General features: G+C 39.7%; 1 long non-coding RNA gene across 1 annotated transcript in view; it reads left to right on the forward strand.

Moving 5' to 3' along the window:
• Positions 1 to 1,363: 1,363 nt before the first annotated feature.
• The window catches only part of LOC141371292 (uncharacterized), a 51,149-nt gene continuing 37,121 nt past the window's right edge, over positions 1,364 to 15,391 (forward strand). The window contains exon 1 of the long non-coding RNA XR_012376118.1: positions 1,364 to 1,434. This is a non-coding gene — a long non-coding RNA (uncharacterized lncRNA). The remainder of the gene's footprint in view (positions 1,435 to 15,391) is intronic.

Below are 15,391 nucleotides of genomic sequence, written 5' to 3' on the forward strand. Positions count from 1 at the left end.
TTCCAGCAGCAATAGGAAACTAATACAGTAAGTCTTGAAATTTTAATAGACCGATTCCTCCCATTTTATTCTTGGCTTTCAAAATGGTTTTACCTATTCTAGTTCCTTTGCCTTTTCATATAAATTTTAGATTAATTTTTAGATTAATCTTATCTGTATCTAAAAACAACTCTTCCTGGGATTTTGATAAGCATTTCATTAAACCTGTATATCAGTTCGGGGAGAACTGGTATCTTTACAGTTTTGAGTCTTCCAGTCTAGGAATACAGTATGTCTCTTCATTTATTTAAATTTTTTAAAAAATTCTTTTGGAGCACCTGCCTCAGTCAGTTGAGCAGCCGACTGTTGATTTTGGCTCAGGTCATGATCTCAGGGTCCTGGGACTGAGCCCTGCACTGGTCTCCGTGCTCAGAAGGGAGTCTGCCTGAGGATTCTCTTCCTGTCCCTCTGCCCCTCCCCCCACTCACACTCTCTCTCAAATAAATAAATCTTTAAAAAATTTTTCTTTTATCGGCATTGTGTAAATTTTAGCATATATGTCCTGTACATATTATATTAGAGTCACACTTAAGTTTTCTTTTCTTCGTGAGCAATTATAAATGGTACTGTATTTTTAATTTTGGTGTCCATGTGTTCATTGCTAGTATGTCAAATACAATTGAGTTTTGGATGTTCATCTTGTATGCTGTGACCTTGCTGAACTCATTTATTACTTTTAGGAGATTTTGTAGATTCTTTGGGATTTTCTACATAGACAGCCATGCCATCTACATATATTAGCAATTGTATCTCTTCATTTCTTTTTTTAAATTTTATTTATTTATTTATCTTAGAGAGAGAGTGTGTGAGCAGGGAGAGGAGCAGAGGGGGAGGGAGGAGGGGTAAAGAATCCCAGGCGGACTCCTCACTGAGCACAGAGCCCGACATGGGGCTTGATCTCATGACCTTGAGATCATGACCTGAGCTGAAACCAAGAGTTGGATGCTTAACTTACTGAGCCACCCAGGTGCCCCTATTTCTTCATTTCTAATATGTATGAGTATATTGTGTTTTTTTGAAGGATTGCTCATTTCATCTAAGTTGCCAGATTTATGTGTGTAGAATTTTTTGTAGTACTCCCTTATTATCCCCTGATGTCTGCAAAGTCTGTGGTAATATCCTGTTTGATGCCTGATACTGGTAATTTTTGTATTCTCTCTTTTTGCTTTGTCAGTCTTCCTAGAATTTTGTCAGTTTTATTGATCTTTTCAAAGAACCAGGTCTTTGTTTTATTGATTTTTCTCGTTTGTTTTTCTGTTTTTAATCTCACTGATTTTCGCTCTTAACTTTATTATTTTCTTCTTTCTGACTGCTTAGTGCTTATTTTGCTTTTATTTTTCTAGATTCTTAAAGTGGGAGCTCATATTCTTGGTTTGAGACTGCCTCTTTTCAAAGGTAAGCATTCAGTGCTATAAATAACTGTCTCAGGACTGCTTAGCCTATGTTCTACAGATTTTGATATGTTTTATTTTCATTTTTAATCAGTTTTATGTATTTTAAAATTTCCTTTGAGACTTCCTTTTTTACTAATAGAGTGTTTAGAGGTGAGTTTTGTTTCCAAGTGTTTGAAAATTTTCCCACTTTGATTTCTATTTTGTTTCACTGTGATTAGAGAACACTTTTTATATGATTTCAATTTTTTAAAATTAAATTATAGTTGACATACAACACTATATTAGTTTCAGGTGTGCAACATAGTGATTTGACAATTCTATATTATTACAAAATGCTCCCCACAAGTGTAGTTACCATCTGTTGCCATACAAAATTATTACAGTATTATTGACTATATTTCATATGCTGTATTTTTAGTTTTGTTGATGTTTGTTTTATGGCTCAAGATATACTCTATCTTGTACTTCTTGTTATGTGTTCTGTGGGTGCTTGAAAAGGATGTGTATTCTGCCATTCTTGTGTGGAATGTTCTATAAGTGTCAACTAGATCCTGATGGATCGTGGTGTTGAAATCTTCTATTTGCTTGCTGATTTTCTGTCTAGTAGTTCTATCAAATGTTGAGGTAGAGGTGCCGAAGTCTCCAACTATAATTGTGTCTTTGTTTATTTCTCCTTTAAGTTCTTTCAGCGTTTGCTTCACATAGTTTGGAACTATCTTTAGCGTGTGCACATTTAGGATTGTTATTCTTCTTGGTGGTTGACCCTATTAGCATTATATAATATTCCTCTGTATCTCTGATCATTTTCTTTGCTCTGAAGTCTGCTTTATCTGGGGTGCCTGGCTGGCTCAGTCAGTAGAGCATGTGACTCTTGATCTCTGGATTGTAAATTTGGCCCAACATTGGGTGTAGAGATTACATAAAAATAAAATATTAAGGGGCGCCTGGGTGACTCGGTTGGTTGAGCATCTGTCTTTGGCTCAGGTCATGATCCTGGGGTCCTAGGATTGCGTCCCACATCAGGGTCCCTGCTCAGTGGAGAGCCTGCTACTCCCTCTCTTCCTGCCCCTCTTCCCCCACTCCACTCATGCTCCCTCTCTCTCCATCTCAAATAAATAAGTAAAATCTTAAAAAAATAAAATCTTAAAAAATAAAGTCTACTTATTCTCATATTAATATAGTAATCCTTACTTTCTGTTGAATGATGTTTGCATAGTATAATTTTTTCCATCCTTTTACTTTCAACCTGCCCATATCATAATATTTGAGGTAAGTTTCTTTAGATAGCATATTGTCATATTTTACATCCACTCTGCCTATCTGTGCCTTAACTGGTGTATTCAGACACTTTACATTTAATTATTGATACAGTAAGGCTTAAGTATGCCATTTTATTTTGCTTGTTTTGTTTGTTTTCTTTGTTTTTCATCTTTCTAGCTTCTTTCCCTGTCTTCTTGTAGATTACTTGAACATTTATCAGAATTCCATTTTGATTATCTGTAGTCTTTTGTGGTGTATATCTTTGTATATACATTTTGGCAGTTGGTCTAGGTCTTACATTACCTATACATAACTTATCACGGTCTACTAGGGTTGTTATTTTACCAGTCTGAGTGTAGTATAGAAACTTTACCTCCTTTTACGTTTATCTTCCCCCATTTATAATATAATTGTCTTTTTTTCCTAAAGATTTTATTTATTTATTTGTCAGAGAGAGAGAGAGAGCACAAGCAAGGGGAACAGCAGAGGGAGAGGGAGAAGCAGGCTCCCCACCAAGCAGGGAGCCCGATGCGGGGCTTAATCCTGGGACCCTGGGATCATGACCTCAGCCGAAGGCAGACGCTTAACCATCTGAGCCACCCAGGCACCTCGATATAATATAACTGTCTTAAAGACTTCCTCTATATACATTTAGAATTACATCAGACAATTTAATAATTTGTTTTAACTATTAAGTATAATTCAGAAAACTCAAGAGGAAAAATAAAGTCTATTTTATTTACCCATATTATTTGTCTTACTGTGTTCTTCCTTTCTGATATTCTAAAATTCCTTCTTTTATCATTACCTTTCTATTTAGAGAACATTCATTAGCCATTCTTACTTTTTAAGATTTTGTTTTTTAAGTGATCTCTGCACTCGACCTGGGACTTGAACTCATGACCCCGAGATTAAGAGCCATACACTCCACTAACTGAGCCAGCCAGGTGCCCCTACACCTTCTTTAGACCTTCTGTTCTTGCTGGTTTTCTCTGACATCCATCTAGAGGAGCAAGGGGTAGGGCTCCTTCATTACTTTCAGGTGGAAGAAGTCCAGTTTCTCCATTTGGCTTCTGTTGACACTTGAGGGGGGAGCTCCTTTTCCCTGCCATAAAGGTGGAAGTTCTGGCTCCCACAATAGTTTTCACTGATACATGGGGATTGGAGGAGGGACCATTACTGACCAGCTATGATGCAAGTCTGGGCTTCCTACTTGGTCTTCTCTAACAGCACCTAGGCTGGGACGTTGAGGTACCTCATTACAACCTGCTGAGGAGGTAAGTCTATATCTACTCGTCAACCTTTGCTGGAATGACTGGGGATGAGGGTCACAGTTTTTTTCTGTGATGTTTGGCTGGAATAGAGTGGTATTGTCTACAAGTTTTCTGTCTTTCTGGACTGCCCCTTTCCTGGTCCTTTGGCTAAAGAGAGCAGACTTCACTGCTTGGACATTTTTTTTCTATTTCATTTGGTGTTTCTGGGTTGCCAACTTCTTCAGCCCAAGGCTAGAATGTATGAGGCAAAAGGAATATCGAGGAAAATCACCACTGCATCATCCCTTGGGGACTAAAGTCCCCATCTGGCCTGTTTTCTTCTCTGGACCTTACAGAGTCTTCTGATGTTTGATTTATACGTAAGATCCAGGGAGTTTCGTTGTGTTTAGCAAGAGAAATTGGGAAAAGTACATCTATTCTATCTTCCAAGAAGCAGAAGTCTCCTATTTTCTTTTGGTAACCATGTCGGTGCTTATTTTTTTTGAAAGATTTTATTTTTAAGTAGGCTCCACACTCAACATGAAACTTGAACTCACAACCTTGAGATCAAGAGTTGCATGCTCCACCAACTAAGCCAGCCAGGTGTCCCAGTCTGTGCTTATTTTGATATCTATCTATCTATCTATCATCTATTTATCTATCATCATCTATCTATATCTCTAAAGAAAGCCATCTAATGAAGCTACAGATAGTCTTTTTTCCTCCCTTTAGAAAGTAGAGATGTCAGCAATCACTGCAGTTACTTTAAAGGGGTGCTTGAATCATTAAAGCGGGTACTTGATACATCTTTGTTGATGTTGATGGTGTTCTTAACATTAAACATATTTTCTAAGTACAAGCTGAGTAATGTTTCTCCTCTATATTATCTCACACTGTAAGTTGTGGTAGGAGGAAGAATAACCTAGATAGGGTTGCCAAATGGTATCTGCAAAAATACTGGATACAGTGAACAAATCTCCAAGGCCCTAATTTTGAGAAGACATGATGTATATAACTTGCACTGATAACAATTTCTACCTTGTATTAGATTTCATTGCTTATGTGTATACAATTTCTGCTGTAACATAATGATACAATTTATTTAACTGGAAAAAGGGGATAGTCCTATGTCTGATATTTTTTACCAGACCACAAGCTCAAAAACAAGACCATCTTTGTCAAGACCAAACACCTGGCAACCTCAGAACCTCACCAGGGAGGGCCAGACCCATGGGAGCATGGCAGGTAATCTGGGAAGTTTCCAGGAAGTTAAATTCAATACGCATTTATTGTGCAACAAGAGGACATCTGGACCAGTGTAAAAGCCAAGTCTAACAGCAGGCCCTAGGTAAACAGGTTACTGGCATCAGAGGAATCTCACTAGGAGGGACACTATAGATGTGTGCCCAGGTAGGCTGGAAGAGCTCACTGATAGAAGCATTTGGCTATAACCAAAACACCAGGATGAATATGATTATCAGGAAACAGAGGTGATTGAAGTCCAACCAGAGATGACACAGAGACAGAGATGACAGGACCACAGGTCTAGAGGAGTTAGGATTCTGAGATGACTAAATGAGGTATGTAGAAATAAGGGAACAAGATCAAGACCAAGTTAAGAGAAACAAGGTGAGAATCTAATGATCAGACTCTTCCTTCTACTCGAGCCACGTTACTTAAACCTTATATACCAACCCACTTAAGCCTGTGCTGTGACTGGGTCTAAAAAAGTGGGAAGCCTTTGCACTCCTTTTGTCTCTAAGATTTTTTTTTTCATGTTTGAATCCACTGACTCAACTATCCTTTCCTTCATAGCTTGTTGTTATTGTTTGTTTGCATTTATTTTGTTTTGTTTGCACTTTAGTCTGATTCCCAACTCTTGAACTTACTGGAATGTTGCTTCTGTAGCTATATATACTGCCCTGCCTTTGGTTCATGGCACCCTCCAGGACACCTGGAAAGCCTGGCTGTGCTCTCAGGCTTTTCAAACCATCCTATAGCTAGAGAGAAATTGTGCTGTGTTTTGGTTCCACCAAAGTAACCCCGTTGGTCCTACACCTTGTCCAGCCCCCATCTCACAGAAGGGGAGCCAATACAGACTAACGCCACAGTTGGCTTACTGCTGAGACACAGAGCTATAGGCCTAGGGCTCCTTAAATCTCTTTGGCCAACATCATTGATCCCTGAGACTGGGATGAAGCTGTGTCTGCAATAGGGATCTAAATGACCTAGGCAGGCAGGTCCTCTCATTGCCTCCTACTATCTTTAAAGCTCAATATAAAATTTAAATACACACTACTAGGAAGTAATAATTGTTATTAAAGCACTCGCACATTTTTTAAAAAATTTATTTGTTAGAGAAAGAGAGACAGCATGAGCAGTAGGAGCAGCGTGGAGCCCAACGTGCGGCTGGATCTCAAGACCCTGAGATCATGACCTGAGCTGAGACCAAGCGTCAGATGCTTAAACAACTGTGAAACCCAGGTGCCCCTCTCTTGTACATTTTTGACAGCACTCTACACTGAGTAGAAAAGATATGTACAACAATTATCAGGTTACTAATGCAATTATAGAAACATTTCTCATGGAATGCCCAAGACAGACACAGGACTGCATATGGACTCTTGTCTTGGAATATCTAGGCACTGGTGGGAAATGCTGAGGAAATGGGGGAAGGACAGCAAAAAAAAGGAGGGGTACATGTTTACTGAGAGCACCAAGCAAACAGCATCTTGGTCTAAGAATCAGTGGAATTAAATAATTAAAAGCTTATGCTTTTAGAATCACCTTCCTTTCCAAGTTCTTTCTGCACAAAAGTGCCGGAAGCTTCCTGCCAAAAACTATGCTTTGTCTTGCCTGTACATCAATATCTCATCCAGGGAAACCCAAACAACAACTCTCATCTGTAGGGCCTTGAGGAAGTTTTCCAGCATTTGTTCTTGCCTTAACAGGAATGATATTAAGTTCCTAATCTCCAAAGTGGATCAGCATCAAGCCCTCATTCATCCCTTTTATCCTTTGCCAGGACTTCTTGCCTATGTTCTCATATTTGACACCCAAACTTCTAAACTGGTTTCTAGCCCTCATATCATACCTTTGCCTGAGTTCCAAGTCCATTCCAGCTGGTGAGGTTCTGGAACTGCTCTCTATTCTAATGTTATACTTTCCTAAACCTGCCCTCTTCTCTGAGTATCTCATTTTGGCCATTGTCTGGCTCTGCAGACCGTTGGTGTCTTGACCTGGGTCTAGACTTCCAACTTTGTCAGAACCATCTACTGCTGGGATCTTCACCAGATACTACTCATTCATGTATCTAGATTTCTGGAACATCTAGACTTGGCTTCTGTTTTCCAGTCCATGGCCTTTGTCCTGGTCCTTGATATAGTCAGCATTCACGTTCTTAGTCCTGATACAGGACTTTCTATCTACCTACCTAGATTGTACAGTAGGTAAATTGCATGGTGAGTGTGCTCCTATGCTCTTTGAGCATTCACACTGATGACCTTGTCTCCTATCTCAGGGACTACGGCCTCACTCACTCTTCCTGTGTCTGTACTCTTAGGTTATCTCATGTTTCCCACTTTTCTAGATTCCTCCTCACCCACAAATATTATCTAACGGGATGTCCTAATTTCTCACCTATATATCTTTAATAAGCTAATTCATGTTAATAGTTATCTGGCCATCCCCCCTCCACAATTCTGTATGCACTTTACATGGTGACTTTATCTAGAAAATGTTTTTACATGAAAAAGGAACTCTAATCGGAGGGTAGGTGGGTTGTTAGATAAGAAAGTAGGCAATTAGAAAGAGGCTTTTGGTGCCTGAGACTTTGGGGCTCCTATTCAATCACATTAGCCTATGCATTTTTTTAAAGACTTATTTATTTGAGAGAGAGAGAAATAGCACACTCTCGTGAGTCGAGGGAGGGGCAGAGAGAGAGGGAAAGAGAGATCTCAAGCAGACTCCCTGCTGAGCTCCAGAGCCCCATGTGGGGCTTAATCCTAGGACCCTGAGATCATGACTTGAGCTGAAATCAAGAGTCGAATGCTCAACTGACTCAGCCACCCAAGTGCCCCAAGCCTATATATATTTTTAGTTAATTATTTTTATTTTTAACTGTGGTAAAAGAACCCGTGACAAAATTTACTATCTTAACTCTTTTTAACTGTACAGTTTAATAGTGCTTAAGTATATTCACCTTGGTATGCAATGGATCTCCAGAACCTTTTCATCTTGCAAAACTGCAACTATACATTCATTAAATAGCAACTGCCCTTTTCCTGCCTCCCCCTAGCCCCTGGCAACCAGCATTAGTAATGTACCCTTTTGAATGGGGTTGGCTTCTGCTTGTAACAGGCTCAATCTGGGTATTAAAGGAAAAACACGCTCTGTTTTTCTTTTTAACACAAAATGATGGATGGGAGTTATGGTAGAGCCAGGGGACCAACTCTACCAGTTCTATTCCAACAGGCAGAAATGACCCAGTTACCCCTTTTGGAAATAACCAGTTTTGAAATTTGATGAACTCTCAAAGCAAAACCGAATGCTGTGAAGTCCACTTTTTTTAAAAGGTTCCCTTGGGCAGCAGAGGTGGGGGGAGGCTGGATGGCTCAGTCTGTTAAGCAACCGAATCTTGATCTCAGCTCGGGTCTTGATTTCAGGGTCATCAGTTCAAGCCCTGTGTTTGGCTCCATGCTGGCTGGGCATGGAGTCTACTTAAAATAAAATATAAAATTAAAAAAAAAATGTTCCTTTGGATCTTTTTTTTTGTTGTTGTTCCTTTGGATCTTAAAAGCACTATGATTTTTTTTCTCTAAATCATTACAACTCAGCTAATTATCAACCCTAGGTTTTTTTCCCCTCCCTTTATGTAGTGATATTTTCAGAATATAAATGCAACAAGAGAGGTTTTCAGGTGCTGAACACATTTCAACAATATAAAATGATACCATTAAGTCCATTCAGAGATAGGTATGAACTAATATAGCCTTTTATAGGTATTTTGCTGTTGAATTAAGATGAGAAGATAAATAGCCCTTAATTGGTACATGGAATGCCTTCAACATAAAGCAAAGAAAAAAAATCCCAAGAAAATTGAGGGAAAGTTTGCCTGTCTATAGCGTCTTGACCATTAATCCAGTGACAGAAGCTCTGAATCACTTGTGCATTTTACAATCCCAGAGGAACATGAGCAAATCCCCACAGCCCGGAAGAGGCTGTAAGATAAGAATGGTACAAAGGTTTCACTTGCTCATACTTGCCCCGTGACAGTCTGAAAAACAAAACTTTGTCAGATATGTTGTATCTTGTATCATTTAAAATTATATGGTTATGATTTGCCTACCATTCGAAGAAGATCTCTAATAATAAACTCTCCCATATATGAATACTGTCTACATTCACTTCCTACCAGCCTCCATGTTCTCCAAGGGACCCATTTTAACTTGTTTATCCGATGCAAAGTCACGAGGGCCCTCCAATGTTTACTGTGGCTTCACCCTGGAGTATTCAAAAACACGAGGACTGCTTCCCATGCCCCACACTTTGGAACATGGGTGGCATCAACAGAATGGGACTCAAGAAGGTGGGGAATCAAATATTAAAGGTCAATGCAGAGAATACGTTAGATAGAAGTCCACGGAGTTAACGTGTGAGGGACCCTGCAATTTTTGTTTTTGTTTTTGTTTTTCTTTTAAGTAAGCTCTACGTCCTACGTGGGCTTTGAACTCATAACCCCAAGATCAAGAGTCACATGTTCTACTGACTGAGCCAGCCAGGTGCCCTGTGACCCCGCAGTTCTTAAAGGAGAAGATGGGGAAGGGTCCCCAATCCGAAAAGACACAGAATCTGAAGAGCAATGACCATGGGTACCTGACAGCTTTCTTGTGCCTCGGTTTTATTATCTATACAATAAAGGAATTAGATTAGTCAATGTTATGGTTTGAATTGTTTGCCCCAAAGGGACAAGTCGAAATCCTAACTACCAGTAGCACAGAATGTGGCCTAATATAGCAATAAGATCATTGCAGATGTAATTAGTTAATACGAGGTCATACTGGAGTAGGGCAGACCCTTAAATTCAAATACGACTGATGTCTTTACAAAAAGAGAAGAAAGATACATAGGGAGAACTCGTCTGTGTAGGCAGAGATTACAGTCATGAAGCTGGAAGAGACCAAGAAGAATCTTCCCCTAGAAGCTTTGGAGTATGAGTGAATGAATTCCCATTGTTTCCAGCCATCTAGTTTGTGTTACCTGTGAGGCACAACATCTAAGTTGTTCTTTTCCCACTAACACTTTTTTTTAAAAGATTTTATTTTTAAGTAACCTCTAACCCGACATGTGGCTCAAATTCACAACCCAGAGATCAAGAGTCACACACTCCACTGACTGAGCCAGCCAGGCACCCCCCCCCCCACTAATACTTCTTAAATTCTGGTTTAGAAAAGCATTTCTGGTGGATACTGTAAGCTTATTTAATATCAACTGGAATGCAGGTGGCTGTTCCAGGTAGCTCAATGAAATATACATCGATCGTAACTTCCCAAAGCTCCTTTTGGAGAAAGCCGCATCTTGCCTAGAGAGTGACACTTAATTCAGATCCATGTGGAGAAAGCAATGTTTCCAGACTGAGCTGTTATGCTGGAAGATAACATGCCTGTTCCAGATGCACAAAATTAATGCTTTTTCCAAAATGCCTTAAGCCGGTTTTGGTAGTATAGTGGTGAGCATAGCTGCCTTCCAAAGCCTTAATGCAGGGGACGAAAGGAAAGTAAAAGCCTGCATGATATCTCAGGTTGAAGTAAAATAGGAAGCAAGAGTGGGAGGAACCTAAGTCTGCAGTCATGGAAAGGAAATTGGAAGTGCTAAGAGAGGAACAGACTCCTTTTTTTTTCTCTTTAAATTTTTTATTGTTATGTTAATCACCATACATTACATCATTAGTTTTTGATGTAGTGTTCCATGATTCATTCTTTGCATATAACACCCAGTGCTCCATGCAGAACGTGCCCTCTTTAATACCCATCACCAGGCTAACCCATCCCCCTACCCCCCTCCCCTCTAGAACCCTCAGTTTGTTTCTCAGAGTCCATCGTCTCTCATGGTTCGTCTCCCCCTCCAGTTCCCCCCCTTCATTCTTCCCCTCCTATCTTCTTTTTTTTTCTTAACATATACTGCATTATTTGTTTCAGAGGTACAGATCTGTGATTCAACAGTCTTGCACAATTCACAGTGCTCACCAGAGCACATACCCTCCCCAATGTCTATCACCCAGCCACCCCATCCCTCCCACCCCCCACCACTCCAGCAAACCTCAGTTTGTTTCCTGAGATTAAGAATTCCTCATATCAGTGAGGTCATATGATACATGTCTTTCTCTGACTGACTTATTTCACTGAGCATAACACCCTCCAGTTCCATCCACGTCATTGCAAATGGCAAGATCTCATTCCTCTTGATGGCTGCATAATATTCCATTATATATACCACCTCTTCTTTATCCATTCATCTGTCGATGGACATCTTGGCTTTTTCCACAGTTTGGCTATTGTGGACATTGCTGCTATAAACATCAAGGTGCACGTACCCCTTCAGATCCCTACATTTGTATCTTTGGGGTAAATACCCAGTAGTGCAATTGCTGGGTTGTATGGTAGCTCTATTTTCAACTTTTTGAGGAACCTCCGTACTGTTTTCCAGAGTGGCTGCACCAGCTTGCATTCCCACTGACAGTGTAGGAGGGTTCCCCTTTTGCCACATACCTGCCAACATCTGTCGTTTCCTGACTTGTTAATTTTAGCCATTCTGACTGGTATGAGGAGGTATCTCATTGAGGTTTTGATTTGGATTTCCCTGATGCCAAGCGAAGTTGATTACTTTTTCATGTGTCTGTTTGCCATTTGGATGTCTTCTTTGGAAAAATGTCTGTTCATGTCTTCTGCCCATTTCTTGATTGGATTATTTATTCTTTGGGTGTTGAGTTTGATAAGTTCTTTATAGACTGTGGATACTAGCCCTTTATCGGATATGTCATTTGCAAATTTCTTCTCCCATTCTGTCGGTTGTCTTTTGGTTTTGTTGACTGTTTCTTTTGCTGTGCAAAAGCTTTTTATCCTGATGAAGTCCCAATAGTTCAGTTTTGCCCTTGCTTCCCTTGCCTTTGACGATGTTTCTAGGAAGAAGTTTCTGTGGCTAAGGTCAAAGAGGTTGCTGCCTGTGTTCTCCTTTAGGATTTTGAAGGACTCCTGTCTCACATGTAGGTTTTTCAACCATTTTGAGTCTATTTTTGTGTGTGGTGTAAGGAAATGGTCCAGTTTCATTCTTCTGCATGTGGCTGTCCATTTTTCCCAGCACCATTTGTTGAAGAGACTTTTTTCCATTGGACATTCTTTCCTGCTTTGTCAAAGATTAGTTGACCATAGAGTTGAGGGTCCATTTCTGCGCTCTCTATTCTGCTCCACTGATCTATGTGTCTGTTTTTGTGCCAGTACCATACTGTCTTGATGATGACAGCTTTGTAATAGAGCTGGAAGTCCGGAATTGTGATGCCGCCAGCTTTGCTTTTCTTTTTCAACATTCCTCTGGCTATTCGGGGTCTTTTCTAGTTCCATACAAATTTTAGGATTATTTGTTCCATTTCTTTGAAAAAAGTGGATGGGGGGCACCTGAGTGGCTCAGTTGGTTAAGCGACTGCCTTCGGCTCAGGTCATGATACTGGAGTCCTGGGATCAAGTCCCACATTGGGCTGCCGGCTCAGCAGGGAGTCTGCTTCTCCCCCTGACCCTCCCCCTTCTCATGCTCTCTCTATCTCATTCTCTCTCTCAAATAAATAAATAAAATCTTTAAAAAAAAGTGGATGGTATTTTGATGGGAATTGCATTGAATGTGTATATTGCTCTAGGTAGCATTGACATCTTCACAATATTTGTTCTTCCAGTTCATGAGCATGGAACGTTTTTCTGTTTCTTTGTGTCTTCCTCAGTTTCTTTCATGAGTATTTTATAGTTTTCTGAGTACAGATCCTTTGCCTCTTTGGTTAGATTTATTCCTAGGTATCTTATGGTTTTGGGTGCAATTGTAAATGGGATCGACTCCTTAATTTCTCTCTCTTCTGTCTTGTTGTTGGTGTATAGGAATGCCACTGATTTCTGTGCATTGATTTTATATCCTGCCACTTTACTGAATTCCTGTATGAGTTCTAGCAGTTTTGGGGTGGAGTTTTTTGGGTTTTCCACATAAAGTATCATATCATCTGCAAAGAGCAAGAGTTTGACTTCTTTGCCGATTTGGATGCCTTTGATTTCTTTTTGTTGTCTGATTGCTGTGGCTAGGACTTCTAAGACTATGCTGAATCACAGTGGTGATAGGGGACATCCCTGCTTCGTTCCTGACCTTAGGGGGAAAGCTCTCAGTTCTTCCCCATTGAGAATGATATTCGCTGTATGTTTTTCATAGATGGCTTTTATGATATTGAGGTATGTACCCTCCATCCCTATACTCTGAAGAGTTTTGATCAAGAAAGGATGCTGTACGTTGTCAAATGCTTTTTCTGCATCTATTGAGAGGATCATATGATTCCTGTTCTTTCTTTTATTAATGTATTGTATCACGCTGATTGATCTGCAGATGTTGAACCAACCTTGCAGCCCAGGGATAAATCCCACTTGGTCGTGGTGAATGATCCTTTTAATGTACTGTTGGATCCTATTGGCTAGTATTTTGGTGAGAATTTTTGCATCCATATTCATCAAGGATATTGGTCTGTAATTCTCCTTTTTGATGGGGTCTTTGTCTGGTTTGGGGATCAAGGTAATGGTGGCCTCATAAAATGAGTTTGGAAGTTTTCCTTCCATTTCTATTTTTTGGAACAGTTTCAGAAGAATACATATTGATTCTTTAAATGTTTGGTAGAATTCCCCTGGGAAGCCATCTGGCCCTGGGCTTTTGTTTGTTGGGAGATTTTTGATGACTGCTTCAATTTCCTTAGTGGTTATAGGTCTGTTCAGGTTTTCTATTTCGTCCTGTTTCAGTTTTGGTCGTTGATACATCTCTAGGAATGCACCCATTTCTTCCAGGTTATCTAATTTGCTGGCATAGAGTTGCTCATAATATGTTCTTATAATTGTTTGTATTTCTTTGGTGTTGGTTGTGATCTCTCCTCTTTCATTCATGATTTTGTCGATTTGGGTCATTTCTCTTTTCTTTTTGATAAGTCCTGCCAGGGGTTTGTCAATCTTCTTAATTCTTTCAAAGAACGAGCTCCTAGTTTCATTGATCTGTTCTACCATTCTTTTGGTTTCTATTTCATTGATTTCTGCTCTGATCTTTATTATTTCTCTTCTCCTGCTGGGTTTAGGCTTTATTTGCTGTTCTTTCTCCAGCTCCTTTAGGTGTAGGGTTAGGTTGTGTATTTGAGACCTTTCTTGTTTCTTGAGAAGGGCTTGTATTGCTATATACTTTCCTCTTAGGATGGCCTTTGCTGCATGCCAAAGATTTTGAACAGTTGTGTTTTCATTTTCATTGGTTTCCATGATTTTTTTAATTCTTCTTTAATTTCCTGGTTGACTCATTCATTCTTTAGTAGGATGCTCTTTAGCCTCCATGTATTTGAGTTCTTTCCGACTTTCCTCTTGTGATTGAGTTCTAGTTTCAAAGCATTGTGGTCTGAAAATATGTAGGGAATGATCCCAATCTTTTGGTACCGGTTGAGACCCGATTTGTAACCTCGGATGTGATCTATTCTGGAGAAAGTTCCATGGGCACTAGAGAAGAATGTGTATTCTGTTGCTTTGGGATGGAATGTTCTGAATATATCTGTGAAGTCCATTTGGTCCAGTGTGTCATTTAAAGTCTTTATTTCCTTGTTGATCTTTTGCTTAGATGATCTGTCCATTTCAGTGAGGGGGGTGTTAAAGTCCCCCACTATTATTGTATTGTTGTCAATGTGTTTCTTTGCTTTTGTTATTAATTGGCTTATATAATTGGCTGCTCCCATGTTAGGGGCATAGATATTTACAATTGTTAGATCTTCTTGTTGGATAGACCCTTTAAATAGGATATAGTGTCCTTCCTCATCTCTTATTACAGTCTTTGGTTTAAAATCTAATTTGTATGATATAATGATTGCCACTCCAGCTTTCTTTTGGCGTCCTTTAGCATGGTAAATGGATTTTCACCCCCTCACTTTCAATCTGGGGGTGTCTTTGGGTCTAAAATGAGTCTCTTGCAGATGGCATATCGATGGGTCTTGCTTTTTAATCCAATCTGATAGCCTCTGTCTTTTGATTGGGACATTTAGTCCATTTACATTCAGGGTAACTATTGAAAGATACAAATTTAGTGCCATTGTATTGCCTGTAAGCTGACTGTTACTGTATGTTGTCTGTGTTCCTTTCTGCTCTATGTTGCTTTTAGGCTCTCCCTTTGCTTAGAGGACCCCTT

Source organism: Callorhinus ursinus, unplaced genomic scaffold (assembly GCF_003265705.2).
Source record: "Callorhinus ursinus isolate GAN/ISIS: 27379988/994484 unplaced genomic scaffold, GSC_fseal_2.0 scaffold65, whole genome shotgun sequence".
Classification (NCBI taxonomy): domain Eukaryota; kingdom Metazoa; phylum Chordata; class Mammalia; order Carnivora; family Otariidae; genus Callorhinus; species Callorhinus ursinus.